The 16,683-nt window shown below is 39.8% G+C and overlaps 1 pseudogene; it reads right to left on the reverse strand.

Annotated features, from left to right (window-relative positions):
• Nucleotides 1-11,480: 11,480 nt before the first annotated feature.
• Nucleotides 11,481-11,814, reverse strand: LOC102853108 (annotated as a pseudogene).
• Between the last annotated feature and the right edge of the window lie 4,869 nt (nucleotides 11,815-16,683).

A 16,683-nucleotide genomic window follows, 5' to 3' on the forward strand; every position in this document is an offset into this window, starting at 1 on the left:
GACTGGGATATTTCACTCAGCATAATGTTCTCCAGAGTCAACCATTTTGAATACTATTGCATGACTTCCTTGTTTTTTAATGCAGCATAGTATTCCATTGTGCGAATATACCACAGCTTCTCTAGCCATTCGTTTGTTGATGGGCACTTAGGTTGTTTCCAACTCCTTGCTATTGTGAACAAAACTGCAATAAACATGGGTGTGCATATATCTGCTTGGATGTCAGCTATGGTCTCTTCAGGGTATATTCCCAGTAGTGGAATTGCTGGGTCAAATGGTATCTCTATTTGCAACTTTTTGAGAAAGCGCCATACTGCTTTCCACAGGGGTTGCACCATTTTACACTCCCACCAACAGTGAATCAGGGTTCCAGTTTCTCCACAACCTCGACAGCATTTGTTGCTTGCTGTTCTGTTAAATTTTGCTATTTTGACTGGGGTGAAATGATATCTCATAGTTGTTTTAATTTGCATCTCTCTTAGGGCTAGGGATTTGGAGCATTTCTTCATGTGTTTGTTAGCCATCTGAATGTCGTCTTGGTGAAGTGCCTGTTCATATCCTGTGCCCATTTTTCTATTGGATTATTTACCTTTATCTTGTTGTGGTGTCCGGTATTGTCTTGATTCCTCTTGGCACCTGGTGGTTTGACATGTATCTTTGACCAGGGCCATCCCTAAGGGATGGGAGGGAGGGGCGGAGGTAGGAGCAGAGCTGCCTTATCCCTATCAGTTTCCTGATAAGTTACCCTGAGTATTAACTCCATAACTCTTGAGAAATCCAATCCACAATCTTTTAGCAAGAGCAAGGCTTTATTAAGCGATTTTGTAAAATCAGGCACTCAAGCTCAGTAGAAGGAAGGGGCCCTTGCACTCACTATTCAGAGCTAATAAAAAAATGGCACGAGTTTTTATCTCCTTGCTGGCCAGTCCGTCCCCCAGGTTCCTCATTGGCTGAGGACTACCTGGTGAACAAGCCTCCTAGATGTCGCCTAAGTCTTATCACTTGTTTTTAGGACTCCTTCCTCCCCCCACCCCTTTATCCTTTTTCCTTCCTTCTTTCAAGATTGTAGTGCAGCTTCTTGCCACTAGGCCATTGGGACTAAATATTTTCACTGGAATGCAAATACATTTCACTAGGATAAAGGCTCAGTAAATTCTTTCACAACAGGGATTTGAATATAAAATTGTTTTTTTAAGTTATGAAATATTATGTCTGTCAACATATACTAAAATTTTAATCCGGGCCTGCTAGACCATCTGCTTTCCATTGAGTTTGAGAATTTCAAGTGATTTCCCCGCCCCCCCCCTTCTTTCTCCATCTGGTTGTTATTGTTTAGGTTCGTGGACTTAGAACCCTCTCATAGCTGGCCCTCCAGAGGGTTTTCAAAGGAAGTAAATCTCACAGGAGGAGATTACTCATCTTTCTGGTATGTGGCTGCTGGTGGATATTAACTGTGGTCTGACCTTTGGGTTCGCGGCACAGCTTCTTACCACGAGGCCACCAGAGCCCCCTCTCCCCATCTGGAAATTTTATCAGTAAAATGGTTGAGTTCCTTCCTTTCTCCTACCACTGGTTATTGTTTACTTTATATGTCGTTGTATTAGAAATGAGGAGCCCTAGTGGCCCTGTGGGTCAGCACTTCGCTCCCGGCAGAAGTTACACGGTTCACACTCAGGAGCTTCACCAGCAGCTCCATGGGAGAAAGACATGCCCCTCTGCTGTGCTCACAGTTCACAGACTTGGACACGCAGTTGGGAAGGTATTCTGCAGGGTGGTTGGGGATCAGGATTGACTCACTGGCCAAAAAAAGTTCCTTTATCGTATTATTGTAGAGCTGTGTACTATACATATACTAAATATACACATAATTATTACTCTACTGTGTTCCATGTAAAGCTCCTTAACATTTCCTCCACTGTAAGATTCACCCCAATTTGATATGCTGAGTCTTGAATTTGTTGCCTGTGTGAGTTCTCTCTTGCTCATTAAATGTTTAGAATTACGATTGTTCTGTGTTAGACCCACAGAGTAATTTTTAGCACACTATCTGCAATTCTTTTATGTAGTATTTTCCTTTTTGTTATGTTTTGCACTTTTGTTTTAGTCATAGATGCCTTCATTGTTCACTTTAGTCTTTGACCTTCACATGGTTAAACCTCTACAGAGACTTCTGTATCCATCTCTATCTGTGTGTCTCTATATCTGTATCTTTATCTCTACCTATATGTCTCTATATATCTGCTCATCTGTATATTTAAATCCATATCTGTATCTATTTAAGGAGCTCTGGTGGCATAATACATTGTATGTTATGTTGACAAAAGAAAAGTCCATGGTTGGAATCCAGCACCTACTCTAAGGGAGAAAGTAGGCAGTCGCCTCTTATTAATATTTACAACTTGAAAACCCAGTGCAGGTTTGCAATGAATTAGAACCAATTTGACAACATTAAGTTGAATACATCTATATGTGCTTAACATCCACCTGAGATATCTATCCATTTGTCCCACCTACCTAACCGTCAGACTAGGCATCAGGCAGGCTCTCCAGATACTTCCCACAACAGGCCAGCAGGTTGAGTCTCCCTCTGTAAGGATCTAATGACACATGGCAGCTGGGCTCTCTGGAGTCGTACGTTCCTTCTCTGGATTGTGTCCCAATGGACATGTAAAGGCTATTTCTTCTCTGTCAAAGATAAGATAAAATCTTGTAGTAGAAAAGTAGAAAGAAATACTGTTCTGGTGGCCTGCCTGGTCTGGAAAGATATTAACACAGCTTCAGTTAGACGCCATTTGGAACACACCATCTGCTGGGCTCTGATAATTAGCCCAGCTTGGAGACTGAAATCTGAAGGTCTGTAAATTTTGGATAATGTCAAACAAGGAGAGAGAAGAGAGGACTAACATATGCTCCCAAAGTATTCGAAAGCTAAATGGTGAAGGGCCAGAATTGTACTCAAAATTATTCTGAAAAGAGAATGCGGGCCTTCTTTTCTAGAAAGTTCTTTACTTACATACTCGATTAACGTTCTAATCTTTAATGTTACACCTGCAGGGTCAAGTATTTTGGCTTTTGAGGCTCAGTATCACCTTTTAAGAAATGTCAAGCTCAAAAGAATTCTTCTGGGGATAAAATACATTTCGTAAAGATACAGAGGGCAAACCTTTCACATCTTGTCTTCTGTTCCTCAAGAGTTGACAAAATAAGGAGTAAAATTTATTCAATATATATTGAGCTAAGCTTTGAACAGTTACATCTTGGCTTCTTGTATGCCTGTGATTTGTAACCACCAAGAAAACAAGTTTGTCTTGGAGAGGATGAAACTAAGTTTCTCCTTGGAGGCTAGGATTTTGAAGCTCTGTCTCACATACTTTGGGCACCTGGCCTATAGGGACCGATACTTGGAGAAGGACATCATGCTCCGAAGGGTGGAGGGATGGCACAGTAGAGGAAGACTCCGGATGAGACAGATTGAGGCAGAAACTGGGGCAAGGAGGATAGGTGTGTCATAGTCGGTGAGACTGGCTCAGGACAGGGCAGGCTTCAGAGCTGTTGTACATAGGGTCACTTTGAGTTGGAGGTGACTTGATGGCACATAACAATAAGAAGTTGAAACATTTATATGAACAAATGATTCCCTTGGGGTTTTGAAGAACTACTCTTTATTTTAAAATATATCAAATTTCATATGAGGTAGGAGATAAATATCAGAAAACAAAAGTATAAATAATGTTTAAGAAAAATCATCTTCCTTGTTTTGAAATTTGCTACCAACACAACTGTAAGCATCCTTTTGAACACCAGTGTGTTATGGTTCCCTGGTGATGTAAGCAGTTAAGCAGTCTAGTACTATTTTAAAAAGAACAAGGGGCACATGGGGAGCATCACACCTGACCTTTACCAGCTTCATAGGGGGAGACTATCCCCACTCTCAGCATCAGTAACACAAAACCAATTCCCATGAGGTCAGACATGTCTCCCACATTCCCCTGCCTCTTTCTACTCATCTCAACACAAATCTTACTGCTTTGCTGGGTCCAAAATCTGATATGATCGCTCACAGACCACACAGAACCATATTGGAAGGGTTAAAAGTTTATAATTCAGATTAATAACAGAATACAGCCAAAACAGCTCCCACAATGTCCATGCAGGCACCTCAATTGAGCCTTGTGGCTCTAAATTTTCCCATTTTCTTAGTCCTGACAATGTTGACTTTCCCTGTAATTGTCCAACAAAATTCTTAGTCCTGCCAATATTGGCTCCCCCCCCCCCAGAATCCCTTCTAGTAGCCTATTCTCCACTTCAATCGTCTCTGCTGGTGCTGTCCCAAACGGGTTGGGGGGTGTCTCTCTTCTCTGGCTAGTCAAAGAATCTTGGCTGGGGTGGAAAGAATTCCTCATATCGATAGCTAGAGCTGTTAAAGTTATTGACAGGACTACCCGTTACTCTTGTAGATTGCTGAGACCAACCAGTCCCCTGTGGAATGGCCATTCACTTAGTGGATAGTCCAACATGCACAGCCCCACCCCTCCACATAGTCATCTACACTAGAAAAGCCTTTTGAAAAAAGGTTACTGGTTCAGACTCAACCAGAGGTACACTATGAGATCCACCTGGCAAAGTCCTTTCAAAATATCAATCAGTATTCACCATCACCAAGACGAAGTGTCATATAATAAAAATCAAATAGATTGTACATTTATGCAGACAGCTGTGTGCTAAAAATCTCAGTTTTGCTGTATTTATATGAAAGTGCTCAGTCCAGGTCTCTGAACTCTATAAACACGTCGATTCAGTCAATGATGATTGGGGATGAGACACAGGTGGTCTATGAAAGGGTGATTATATAATTTAGTATAAATTATATCATTTATAATTTACAATTTAGTTTAAACTGGGTAGGGTCTTTTTTTGCAGTGAAAGGAGTAACTTTGGCAATTTGATCCCACAAATCTTGCTAAATGGTCATACATGCATCAAAAACTGCACAATCTTCCTGCATTAGTTTTGAGATCTTAGTCAAGGTATTTTAAAATGCAGACAGTAGTATTCAGCCAACTGATAGAGTTCTTTTTTTTTATTATTTTATTTTTATGTGAGTGTACCGTCAAATCGGATCTGACTGGTACAGGAGGAAATTGTCCCTCCTTCCCCGGCAGAGCATCTGGTGGATTCGAACCGTGCGCCTCCGGGATTGTAGTTGCAGCTCCTTGGATAGAGTTCTATGAACACAATAATATAATAACTGAATTGAAAATATTGTTGAGAAAAAAGTTGTTGTTATTGTTGTTGTTGTTAGGTACAGTTGACTATGTGTTGTAGTGACCCTAAGAATAGCAGATCGGAATATTGCTCTATCCTGCCCCATTGTTCATGGACTAGTTGTGCAGATTCTACAGAAGGATGCGCTTGTAGCTAAGGGGGAAATTGGAGGGAAGTAATTAAATACCATGATATTTGAAGTAGGATATGAAAAAAGAATTAGAATAAGAGAGAAGCAAATCATGATAGAGAAAATAGTAACAGGAATAAAATAACATGAAGTGGTAGCATGTGGCCTCTCTGCAGAGAATCACAACTAGTGTATTTCAACTACTATATTTCTTGTTTGGAAGCAGGAGTAGCACCCACTTCCTAAACAACATGCATCCAGAAACTCTATGAACTTTGATAAATGTCAGTAGTTGTAGAGGGGCTTCAGGCCTGAGGATCTCTATGAGCCATGCTCGACTTGAAGGCAGTCACCAGCAACAACATTTGTTGTATTCCCCAAACATCACACAAATTACTGAAATAGTGAACAAATTATGAAAAAGACGTATGTAGTATAATGAGTTGAAATCACAGATTTGTACACTGACTCAGAATAGTCTCTTCCATATTGTAGACTTGTCCTTTGGTTCTACTTTCAGATGAAAGCAGATTTTTGCATAAAACTCTGTGTTATAGGTTTTGTTTTTTGTTTTCTCCGCTCGAGTTTGGAAGCAGCACACAGTGAAAGGAATGGGAAGATATTGTTATTGATTGTCTTCAAGGTGAACACGACTCATACTGACCCTATAAACAAAAGACCTAAAGCTCCTCTATAACTATCGACATTTATCAAAGTTCATAGAGTTTCTAGAGGCATGTTGTTTAGGAAGTGGATGCCACTCCTGCTTCCAAACCTGTCATAGTATGTTATTGTTGTTATGTGCCTTTGAGTCGCCTGCGATGTATAGTGACCCTTCCTTGTCCTGAGCCATTCTCACTAATTCTGACACATCAGTCCCCATTGGCCCAGTTACCATATCAATCCATCTCATCCGGGGTCTCCGTCTCCTGTGCTCTCCATCCACCCTTCCAAGCATGATGTTCTTCTCCAAGGACCAATCTCTCCTGGCCACACACCCAAAGTAAGTGAGGTGGAGCTTCAAAGTCCTAGCTAGCTCTAAGGAGAGACTTGGTTTCACCCTCAGACAGACCTATTTGTTTTCTTAGCAGTCCATGGTATGTTCTAGACTCTTCTCCAGCACTACAACTCAAAGGCATCTATTCTTCTGTCATCCTTAGTCATTGTCCAATTCTCTGAAGCATAGCAAGAAATTGAGAAGACCAAAGCCTGGATTAAGCACACCTTTGTATCTAGACTGACATCATTGCTCTTTGTCACTCTGGAGAGGTGTATATTTCCCAGTGTAATTTGTCTCTTGATTTCCTGACTGCTGGTATTAAGTTTGTTGGTTGTGGATTCAAGCAAGCTGTAATTGCTAATCACCCCAATCTCTTCTCCATCTAATATGGTGCTGCTAGTTGACCCAGTGGTGAGAATCTTTGTCTTCTTAATGTTGAGCTTCAATCCGTGTTAGAGGCTACAGTCCATGACCTTTTGGAGCAAGCGCTTCAGGTCCTCCTCAGTTTCAGCAAGCAAGGTTGTGTCAACTATATATCGTAGGTTGTTAATGAGTCTTCCTCCAATCTTGATGCCACACTCCTCCTCATAAAGCCCTGCTTCCCGAATGATCTGTTCTGCATACAGACTGAAAAGGTATGGCGACAGGACGCATCCCTGGCACACTTCTTTCTTGATTTTGAGCCATGCAGTGTTTCCTTGTTGAAGACTGCTTTTTGGTCCAAGTATAGGTTTCACTTAAGCACTATCAAGTGTTCTGAGATTCCCCCTTTCCTCCAGGTTAGCCACAATTTACTGCGATCCACACAGTCAAATGCCTTTGTATAGTCAATGAAACACAGAGACACATTCTTCTGATACTCTCTGCTTCCTGCCAAGATCCATCTGGCATTGGCAAGAATGTCCCTAGTGCCATGACTTCTTCTAAACACAGCCTGTTATTTCTGGTGGTTCTCTGTCAATGTACTGTTCAAGTCTTTTCTGGATAATCTTTAGCAGGATTTTGCTAGTGTGTGTGATATTGTTTGATAATTTCCACACTCTGCTAGGTCATCTTTTTTTGGAGTGGGAATAAATACGGATCTCTTCCAGTCAGTTGGCCAAGTAGTTGTCTTCCAGATTTCTTGGCACAACTTGGTGAGCACACACAGGGTAACATTAGTTTGTTGAAATGCGCCTGTTGGTATTCAATCAATTCCTGGACATTACTTTTTTGCCACGCCCTTCGGAGCAGCCTGCACTTCCTCCTTCATCACCATTGCCTCTTTTTTTTTTTCACCATTGCCTCTTGATCGTATGTTGTTTCTTGAAATTCTTCTGTGTCAGTCAGTTCTTTTTAGTAGAATGACTCTGTACTCCTTATAACTGCTTGTAATGCTTCTTGAATCATTCCGTTTTCTGCCCATAGCATCCTTAAGCATTGCAGCTCGTGACTTGCATTTATTCTTTAGTTCTTTCAGCTTAAGATATGCCGAGTGAGTTCGACCCTTTTGATCTTCTGTTTCCAGCTCCTTGCATATTTCATTATAATATACTTTGCCTTGTCTTCTGGAGCAGCCCTTTGAAATGTTCTATTCAGCTTCTTAATGTCTTGATTTCTACCCTTTGCTTTCCAATGGTAAGACAGCATTTAAAAAAAAATCCTAAAATTTATAATGCAATAAAAAGGCTTGGTCTTGCCATAGGAGTCTTCAAAATGAATCTGGTTTACTACCTTCACAGAAATCAGAAGTTATGGAGAAACATTCTTACATAGCATTTTTTTGTGTGTGTGCATGTACCATCAAATCAGATCTGACTGGTACAGGAGGAAATTGTCCCTCCTTCTCCGGCAGAGCATCTGGTGGATTCAAACCGTGTGCCTTTGGGATTGCAGTACAGCTTCTTGCCACTATGCCACCAGAGCTCCCCTTTACATAGAATTTTCAGTGAAAACTTTTTCTTCTGAGATGCACCGGTGTTACTGCTGTCTTGTATGATACAACCCCCTTCACTGCCTCTGTGGTCTCGTGAAGCCTCTTAATCCCTCTGGCCTTTTATTCAACAGCTGCAGATGTCTTCCATAGCTCCTGGCTCATGAAGACTCTTTAACATCTCTTTTCTTGTATTTGTTCAGGTCCCATTAAAAAATTCTAAATGTGTTTTATCTTTCTTTTTTTTAATTTCTAAAATTTAAGTCAGTATTGAGAGCTCCACAAAGGCATAGCATATTTATACTTAATTGAAAACTTTCCAGTTACTCTGATGTGTGTTTGACACTATTTACCCATTGGTACTACGTATGCATTTCATTAGGAAATTATTTATATTTTAATAAAATGTCATTAATAGTGACAGAACATCGTTTTGCTCAGATACCGCTTAAGATGGAAGAATTATCTGATGTGAATAAATTATGTTTGAAGCAATCTTTATAACAGTCAAAAGAGGTAATAAGTGATCAAAATGGACATTACTCATTTGCATTCAATATCTCGTGCCCATATTCCAAAGACCACTTCTCAGATATTTCATTAAGGGTTATCTCTCACTATGTATCTGTCAGTTTCTTATACTGTGGTTGATTATGTTTTGCTTTGGTGCTGAGAAGAACATCATCATCGTTTCAAACACCAGTAGGATAAAACAAGAGAAGATGGGCAATCTCCTCCCATTCTCAGAAACCCACTAGAAGGTCAACTTTGAGTTGGTTCTGACACAAGACACAAGTGAGGAGAATGAGAACTCATATTGAAGAGGCTTCAGTGCCACTTGCAGTCTAGTAAACCAGTAAGAAGAGTGGTGGTGGTGTTGTTGTGGTGGTGGTGGTGGTGGTGGTTGTCGTCTTAGGTGCCATCAAGTCAAGTACATCTCACTGTGACCGTACAAACAAGTCCTGAATCCCGTCTTGTGTCCTCCTCACTATCTCTGACACACTTGAGTCCATTGCTTCAGTCACTGTATCACTCCATCTCGTTGAGGGTCTTCCTCTCTTCCACTGACCCTCCTCCTTTCCTAGCATGATGTCCTTTCTGAGAAATAGCCTTTCTTTGCAACTTGTCCAGAGTAGGAGAGATGACATCCTTGCCTCTAAGGAGTCCTCTGACTGCCCATTTTCTGAACTTGTTAGTTCTTTCTGTCAGTCCATGAAATAGCCAAGGCTCCTCTTCAACAATACAACTCAAAGGCATCAGTTCTTCTGTCATCTGTATTCATTGTCCAGCTTTCAGATACACAGCAAGCCATTGAAACCACCATGGCCTGAATCAGGTACACCTCAGTCTGCAAATTTATATCATTCAATATTTTGGAGAGGTCCCTGATAAGAGCCTTGCCTAAAGCAATATGTCTCCCTTATCTCCTAACTGCAGATACTAAGGGTATTAATTGTAAATATAAGTAAGATGAAATAATTGGCAATTTCAATCCTTCCTTCATCTATCATAATGTTGCCTATTAGCCAAATGGTAAGGACCTTTGTTTTCTTAATATTGAGATATAATCTATATTGAAGGCTGTAGTCTTTGCTCTTCTGCAGCAAGAACTTCAGGTCTTCCTTATTTTCAGGAAGCAAAACTGTGTCATCTACATAATGTGGGTTGTTGAAGAGTCTTCCTCCTATTCTGATGCCACATTCTTCATCATAATTCAGCTTCATGAATTATTTGCTCAGCGTATAGATTGAATATATAGGTATGGAGAAAAGATAAAACCCTGATGCACACCCTTCGTGATTTTTAAACCATGCGGTAATTTCTTGTTTCATTTAGTCAACAGCTTCTTGGTCTAAGCATAGCTTTCTTATGAGCACAATTAAGTGTTCTTAGATTCTTATTCTTCTCATTGTTAGCCATAGTTTCTTGCAACCCACACAATCAAATGCCTTTGCATTGTCGATAAAGCACAAATTGACATTCTTTTGGTATTCTTGTAGCCAAGATCCATCTGACGTCATCTCATCAATGGTATCCCTGGAGCCATAAAACCAGCTTGAACTTCTGACAGTTCCTTGTCAGTGTACAATTCGAGACAGTTTTGGAGGGTCTTCAGCAATATTTTGCTTTGTGTGATATTAATGATATTGTTCAGTAATTTTCCACATTCTGTTGTATCACCTTTCTAGAGAATAGAAACAAATATGGTTCTCTTATCAGTCAGCCAGGCAGCTGTCCTCCAAATTTCTTGGCATAGACCATTAAGCACATCTAGGTTGCATATCGTAGTTGAAACCTTCAAATAAATACCCTATCACTGGGCCATATATTTTGCAAGTGTCTTCAGAGAAGCTTTAAATTCTTCTTTTTGTTACCATTGGCTCCTATTCACGTGATACGTGTGAAGTTTTTCAGTGTCGACCAATTCTTCAGGTACCACGATTCTGGGTATTCCCACCATCTTTTTAAATGCTCCCTGCATCATTCAAGATTTTGCCCATGGCGTCTCTCAGTACTGCAGCTCAAAGCTTGAGTTTGTTGTTCAGTTATTTAAGCTTGAGAAATGCCAAGCAAATTGCCTTTTTATTCTGACACAGCTCTTTGCACATTTATTATAATACTTTGTCTTACCAAGCTGCTCTTTGAAATCTTCTGTTCAGCACTTTTGCTTCAATATCTCCTCCTTTTTTTTTTGGTTTTTTTGTTTGTGTGTTGTTTTTTTTTTTTACTTCTCAAATGTATAATGCAATTTTCAGGGTTTCTTCTGACATTCACTTTGGCTTTTTCTCTCTCCTCGGTAATAACATTTTGTTCTCTTCAAGGTTATATTTTTATTCTTAGGGATTTGTTTTCATCTTCAGTTTTGCTTTGAACTTGGACATGAGTAGTTGGTGGTCTGTTCTACTGTCAGCACTTGGCCTGCTTCTGACTCCTGTTATTGAGCTTCTCCATCAGATGTATCCAGTCTGATTCCAGTGTGGTCTTTTAGGTGCAGTACATATGTAAAGCCACCTTTGTTTCGTTTGTTTGCTGTTGTGTGTGGTTTTTTTTTTTAATTTTTAAAGTATAATTTACATTTTATTATCAGACAAGTTTTTTGGTGGGGTTGTGTTTTTGGGGTTTCTTGGTTTGTCTTTTTCAGCATTTAAGGAATCAAATCCTTACGTGGGTGTTGGTGGTGGTGGTCGTGGGGCAGTACCTGCAGGTCTGAATCTAGGGGTTCTGTCCTTCTGGGCTTCACGAGAACGGTTCCTCACCACCTTGCTGTGAAAGGCACAACTCACACAGTAGTGCAATTTCACAAAGAGCTTTGGAAGCACATATGCGTCGGAGACAGTTGCTTCGGAAATGTCCCTGACGGCATCTGCCTCTACTATATTTCGCATTTGCGATCTTCTTGGTTGCCTTGTCTTTGGGCACGCAGTGGGTGCAGTTGGCGCAGCAAATAGGCTGCATGTGGCTGTGTCCATTTTGGGCACGTCCACGGTTTCTCTTTTGCTTTGTCATGGTGGAAGCGAGGGCCCAAGAGAGCTTGTTTCCTTTAAAAAAAAAAAATACCAGTCAGATCCGATTTGACAGTACACATAAAATATAACAGATTTTTTTTTTAAATGGTATTTCCTACTTGGACCTTTGAGTCTGTGCTCCATACTGCCACTTAGAATTTAACTTGTTTGAGATCTGGACGTTTTCCCTTTCTCTGAATAGAAAGAGTAGTACTTGCACATTTTAGAAATTTTGGAAAACAAAGTTTAGGTAAAATAATAAAAATTCGTTTTCATCAGAGGGAAAAAGATGTTTGCTATGAATAAGTTATTAATTGTACAAAATGTGATCATTCCTTCTCCAGCTTCATTTTCGTCACCTAGTTCATACTTAACAACTGATAGTACTTCCTCATTGTTTCCAACTTTTGCATTCAGTAATTATTAATTTGGGAGCCTTGGTGTCCTAGTGGCAAGTAGCTGTGCTGTAATCCCAAAGGGACACAGTTCAAGTCTACCAGTTGCTCCATGTGAAAAAGATGGACAGTCCCATCCTGTGAGATTAACTGCCTTTGAAAACCCACTGGAGGGTCAGCTCTGGGTCAGTTCCAACTCGGCATTACACAACAACAATTATCAATGCATCTTGATTGCATGCTTGATCAATTTTGGACTGCAAACGCTGTAGAGGTCTTGCACAGATTATGCATACATACATATGCTCACTTTGTTGCTGTTTTCATGAAGCTTTTCCTGTGAAAACTTATTTTGGCCTGATTTCTGCAAATCAGAAAATTATTATTCTCTCCCAAGCCTCAGAAAATGAGTGCTAGAATATCTCTTAAGTTATTTGGGTCAAACTGATTCCTAACCGTAAAAGAATCAGAGAACAGTATAGGAAAGAGTACCTCCCTATCTGCTTGTGTCTCCAAGATGAACCTGCAAGTTTACAATATTCATAGTTGTATTTATTTTACCAGATCATTTACAAGACAAGTCTTAATAAAATGGTTCTCATACATAGAAAAGTATGTGTGTGTATGTGTGAAGCGATCAATGTTAGGCAGAATCCTCATTGCACTTGAGACTGAGGCTGTTATTCCATCTGTTTCCGTTTTGTTTGCTGAAATCTCTTAGTACAAACCTCAGGACACCTTTCCTAAATACACTCCCTGGTGTTTTCCTGTTACCGCCAAACTCTGAAACCGCATGAAGGTCAGTATAGCCCTTTCATAAAGCTAAATATATCTTACAATTCAGAGCTCCTCTGTGACTCTATTGAGCAGAGAAGTGGTTCTTCAGTTGTTGAAAATTGAATAGCTACTCTGGAAGTCAGACCGGGACTGATGGTGGCACAGATTATCCGCCGCTGTGATGTTTCCTTTTGCATTCAGTGCAGACAGAATCCTCGTTGACACGTCTTGCCTTTTCTCCTCTTTCTCTGAGCATGTAAAAGTGCATGTTAATAAGAAGAGACTTAAGCCTCCCTTTGGTGTCATTGGCATAGAGATATAAAAGCTGTATAGCATACCTGATAGAGAGGAAAATGTTTTCTTTTATAAACAAAGTAATCACCATTGAGCCCTACAGGTGTTAATTTAGTCCACATCATCCTTGAAATGACCTAATTGGCAAATAGATTAAATTATTAGTAATAGTTACAATACTAAAATGTGTAAGCCATTTTATCAAAGAAGTACTCCTTTTATACTGTTGTTATGTACTGTCGAGATTCATAACAACCCTGTGTCCAACAGCTCGGAACCCTGTTCTATCTTGAATATACCATAGAACATGTGCTAGGTGATTTTTCTCCCCACGATTTTTTTTCTTTCTTTTTTTTTTTTTTTTTTTGCAAAACACCTCACCATACAGGAAGTATTTTCTTATGCATCGGTAGTAAAATTGGCTAGTACAAATTTCTCGGGTAAATACTGAAGGAGAAGCAAACAAAGAACTATTATGTTTTATAAAACGTAACATTTCTAAATGTTGGCAGAATGGATGTATACAATATTTCAATTTCAATTTTAAGCTCATGTTCCTAAACTGTTGGTTCCTTGTTTGCCATTTATTTGGCATGTCTTTCCATGCTTTCTTTTTTCAACCTGGTTATGTCTGACTGTAAAGTGTATTCCTTATTGATAATATACAGATCTGATTAATCCATTCTATCACTATCTGCTCTTTAATTCACTCACTCATTCCTACGAGGCAGAACCCACTCAGACCTCACTGTCTGGTGTGCCTGATACAGGCCATGGTCTTTGCAATCACTTGTTATGCATCAGAGAGTTGGACAATGACTAGGGAGAATAGAAGGAGAATTGACGCCTTTGAGCTGTGGTGCTGGAGAAGAGTATTGAATGTACCCTGGACTGCCAAGAAAACAAACAGATTCATCCTAGAGAGGGTTAAACCAGGCTGCTCCTTGGAGGCAAGGATTCTGGGGCTTTGTCTGACATACTTTGGACATGTTGTAAGGAGAGACAGGTCTTTGGAGAGGGACATCATGCTGGGCAGAGTGGAGGGACAGTGCAGGATGGGAAGACCCTCTATGAGGTGGATTGACTCAGTGACTGGGGTAATCGGGATGGGTGTGTCAGAGACAGTGAGATTGGCACAGGATAGAGCAGGGTTTAGGGCTATTGTACATAGGGTCGCTATGAATTGGAAGCGATTCGATGGCACATAACAACAACAACATTTGCTACGAGGTTACTGTTTTTTATAAATATCGTAACACCACCTATTTTCATTTTTTTAAGTAAAGCAGAGTGGAGTAGAACCACTGAAATGCCACAAGGCTTGCACAAGCCTGTATTTGATAATCATTACAAGCCATGATTCCAACTCATTGTGACCTCCCAGTGTTCGTCAAAGGCTGTCACTTTAATAAGGGGAGACTACGTCTTCCTTTTATGGAGTTGTGGGTAGATACCAGCTCCTGAATCTGGATATTTGAGCATGTATAGAATGTGTAATATGTATGGAGAGAAAAGACACATTCTTTCTTTTGCTATTTTTAAATTTTATATTGGTTTGCACACAATATTTATATACATTGTGTTTCCTTCATATTCATTGTGTTTCACACATTCCTTCCTTCTCGTTGTGAGATGTGGATCCTACTTCAGCTTTCTGCAGGTAGCAGTCCAATTCTGCCAGCACCATTTGTTGAAAAGGCTGTTGTTTCACCATTTGTTAGGTTTTATCTCCTTGTCAAATACTAGTTACCCATAGGTAGATGGATTAATTTCTTGGTTCCCAATTCTGTTCCATTGGTCTATGTTTCTCCCATTGTACAAGTGCCGTACTGTTTTGATAACAACCGGTTTTGAAATCATGGAGTACTATGTATGCCTCCCTCTTCATTTTTGTTTTGCTTTTTAAGTGCTTTGCTTATTTGGAGTCCCTTCCCTTTCCAAATAAACTTGCCAATTGCCTTTTCTATCTCTTGGAAAATGAGTCTGTATCTATCCTGGGATTGGGTTGAACCATATGAATTTATTTTGATAGAATTGAAAATACATTCTTACATTTTACCATAATACATTAATGGAAAATTAATTTATCCTGTGGCCTTAAAAAAACCTATTAGAAAAAAAAATTTTAAAACTCTATAAAAGTGCTACAGTGTTGTATTATTCTGTAAGTGTTCCACTTCAGTTCAGATTCTTCAATTCACATTTACTTAGTTAATTGGGGTATTCAGTTATCCTTAAGAATAGAAGGGTTGTTATTACCAAATATGTAATAATTCCCTAGCTCTGGTGGCCTAGTGGCAAGAAGCTGTGCTGCATTCTCAAAGGCATGCAGTTCAAGGCCACCAGCTGCTTCATGGGAGAAGGATGGGCATTCTCTTCCCGTGTGATTAATTGCCTCTGAAAACCCGCGAGAGGGTCAGCTATGGGTCAGTTCTGACCTGATGGTCAACAACAACAACACTTCCTGTTAAACTAATCAAAACAAAAGATTGCTTATATCTTTGGAAACAAACATTCATTTTAACACTTGGATTTAACATTTCTGTTTAAACGTTAGGCTTATTAATACCTAAGTCGCTTTAAAGAAGGCCTAGTAGGAGTGGCACCCACTTCCTAAACAACATACCTATGGAAACGCTATGAACTTTGATAAATGGTGATAGTTCTAGAAAGGTTTCAGGTCTTTTGTTCATAGGGTCACTATGAGTTGTACTTGACTCTATGGCAGTCAACAACGTAATAATGTTACTATCTCAAAAAGACTAAAGAACTTGTTATTCTGTGATAAATTATTTCTACTAAAATACTAATTATCAGTACCCTATTTAGCACTTATTTTTAATATTTGCGTATATTATCCAATATAAGCATCACCTGACTCCCTGTGTGGAGAGTTATATACTTGAATTTTATAGCAGAGAAATTCAAGATGTCTGGACAGGTCATCAGGAAGTGCCATTCTTTGGAAAAGAACATCATGATTTGCAAGGTGGAGTGTCAGTGATATAGAAGACGACGGTCAGCTGAGCAGATTGACAGGGTGATGGCCACCGTGAGCTGAAGCATAGCATCTGGCAGGGTTTCTATCCATTGTCAACGGGTTGCTATAAGTTAAAGTCAACTCTGTGGTTCCTAAAAAGGTTATGTTTCTATAGCAAGGTCATAATCCGTGCTGTGCAACCTATCTGTAATTTCTTATTTATAACTAGCGTGTATTAGCCAGTATGGCTGATTGATTGTAGAGGACGACTTAAGGACAAGCAGTAGGGATGTTGTTCCCTCATGACGTTCATCAAGACAATAGACAGTGACCTCATGATAAGGCACAGAAACTCAGGGATATATTCTGACAGATGAAGAGAAGTTGTGCACAATTGATTGCTTCACCTCTTAAATTTGCTTGA

This window comes from Elephantulus edwardii, unplaced genomic scaffold (assembly GCF_000299155.1).
Source record: "Elephantulus edwardii isolate Elephantulus edwardi_28Jun2011 unplaced genomic scaffold, EleEdw1.0 scaffold00011, whole genome shotgun sequence".
NCBI classification, from domain to species: domain Eukaryota; kingdom Metazoa; phylum Chordata; class Mammalia; order Macroscelidea; family Macroscelididae; genus Elephantulus; species Elephantulus edwardii.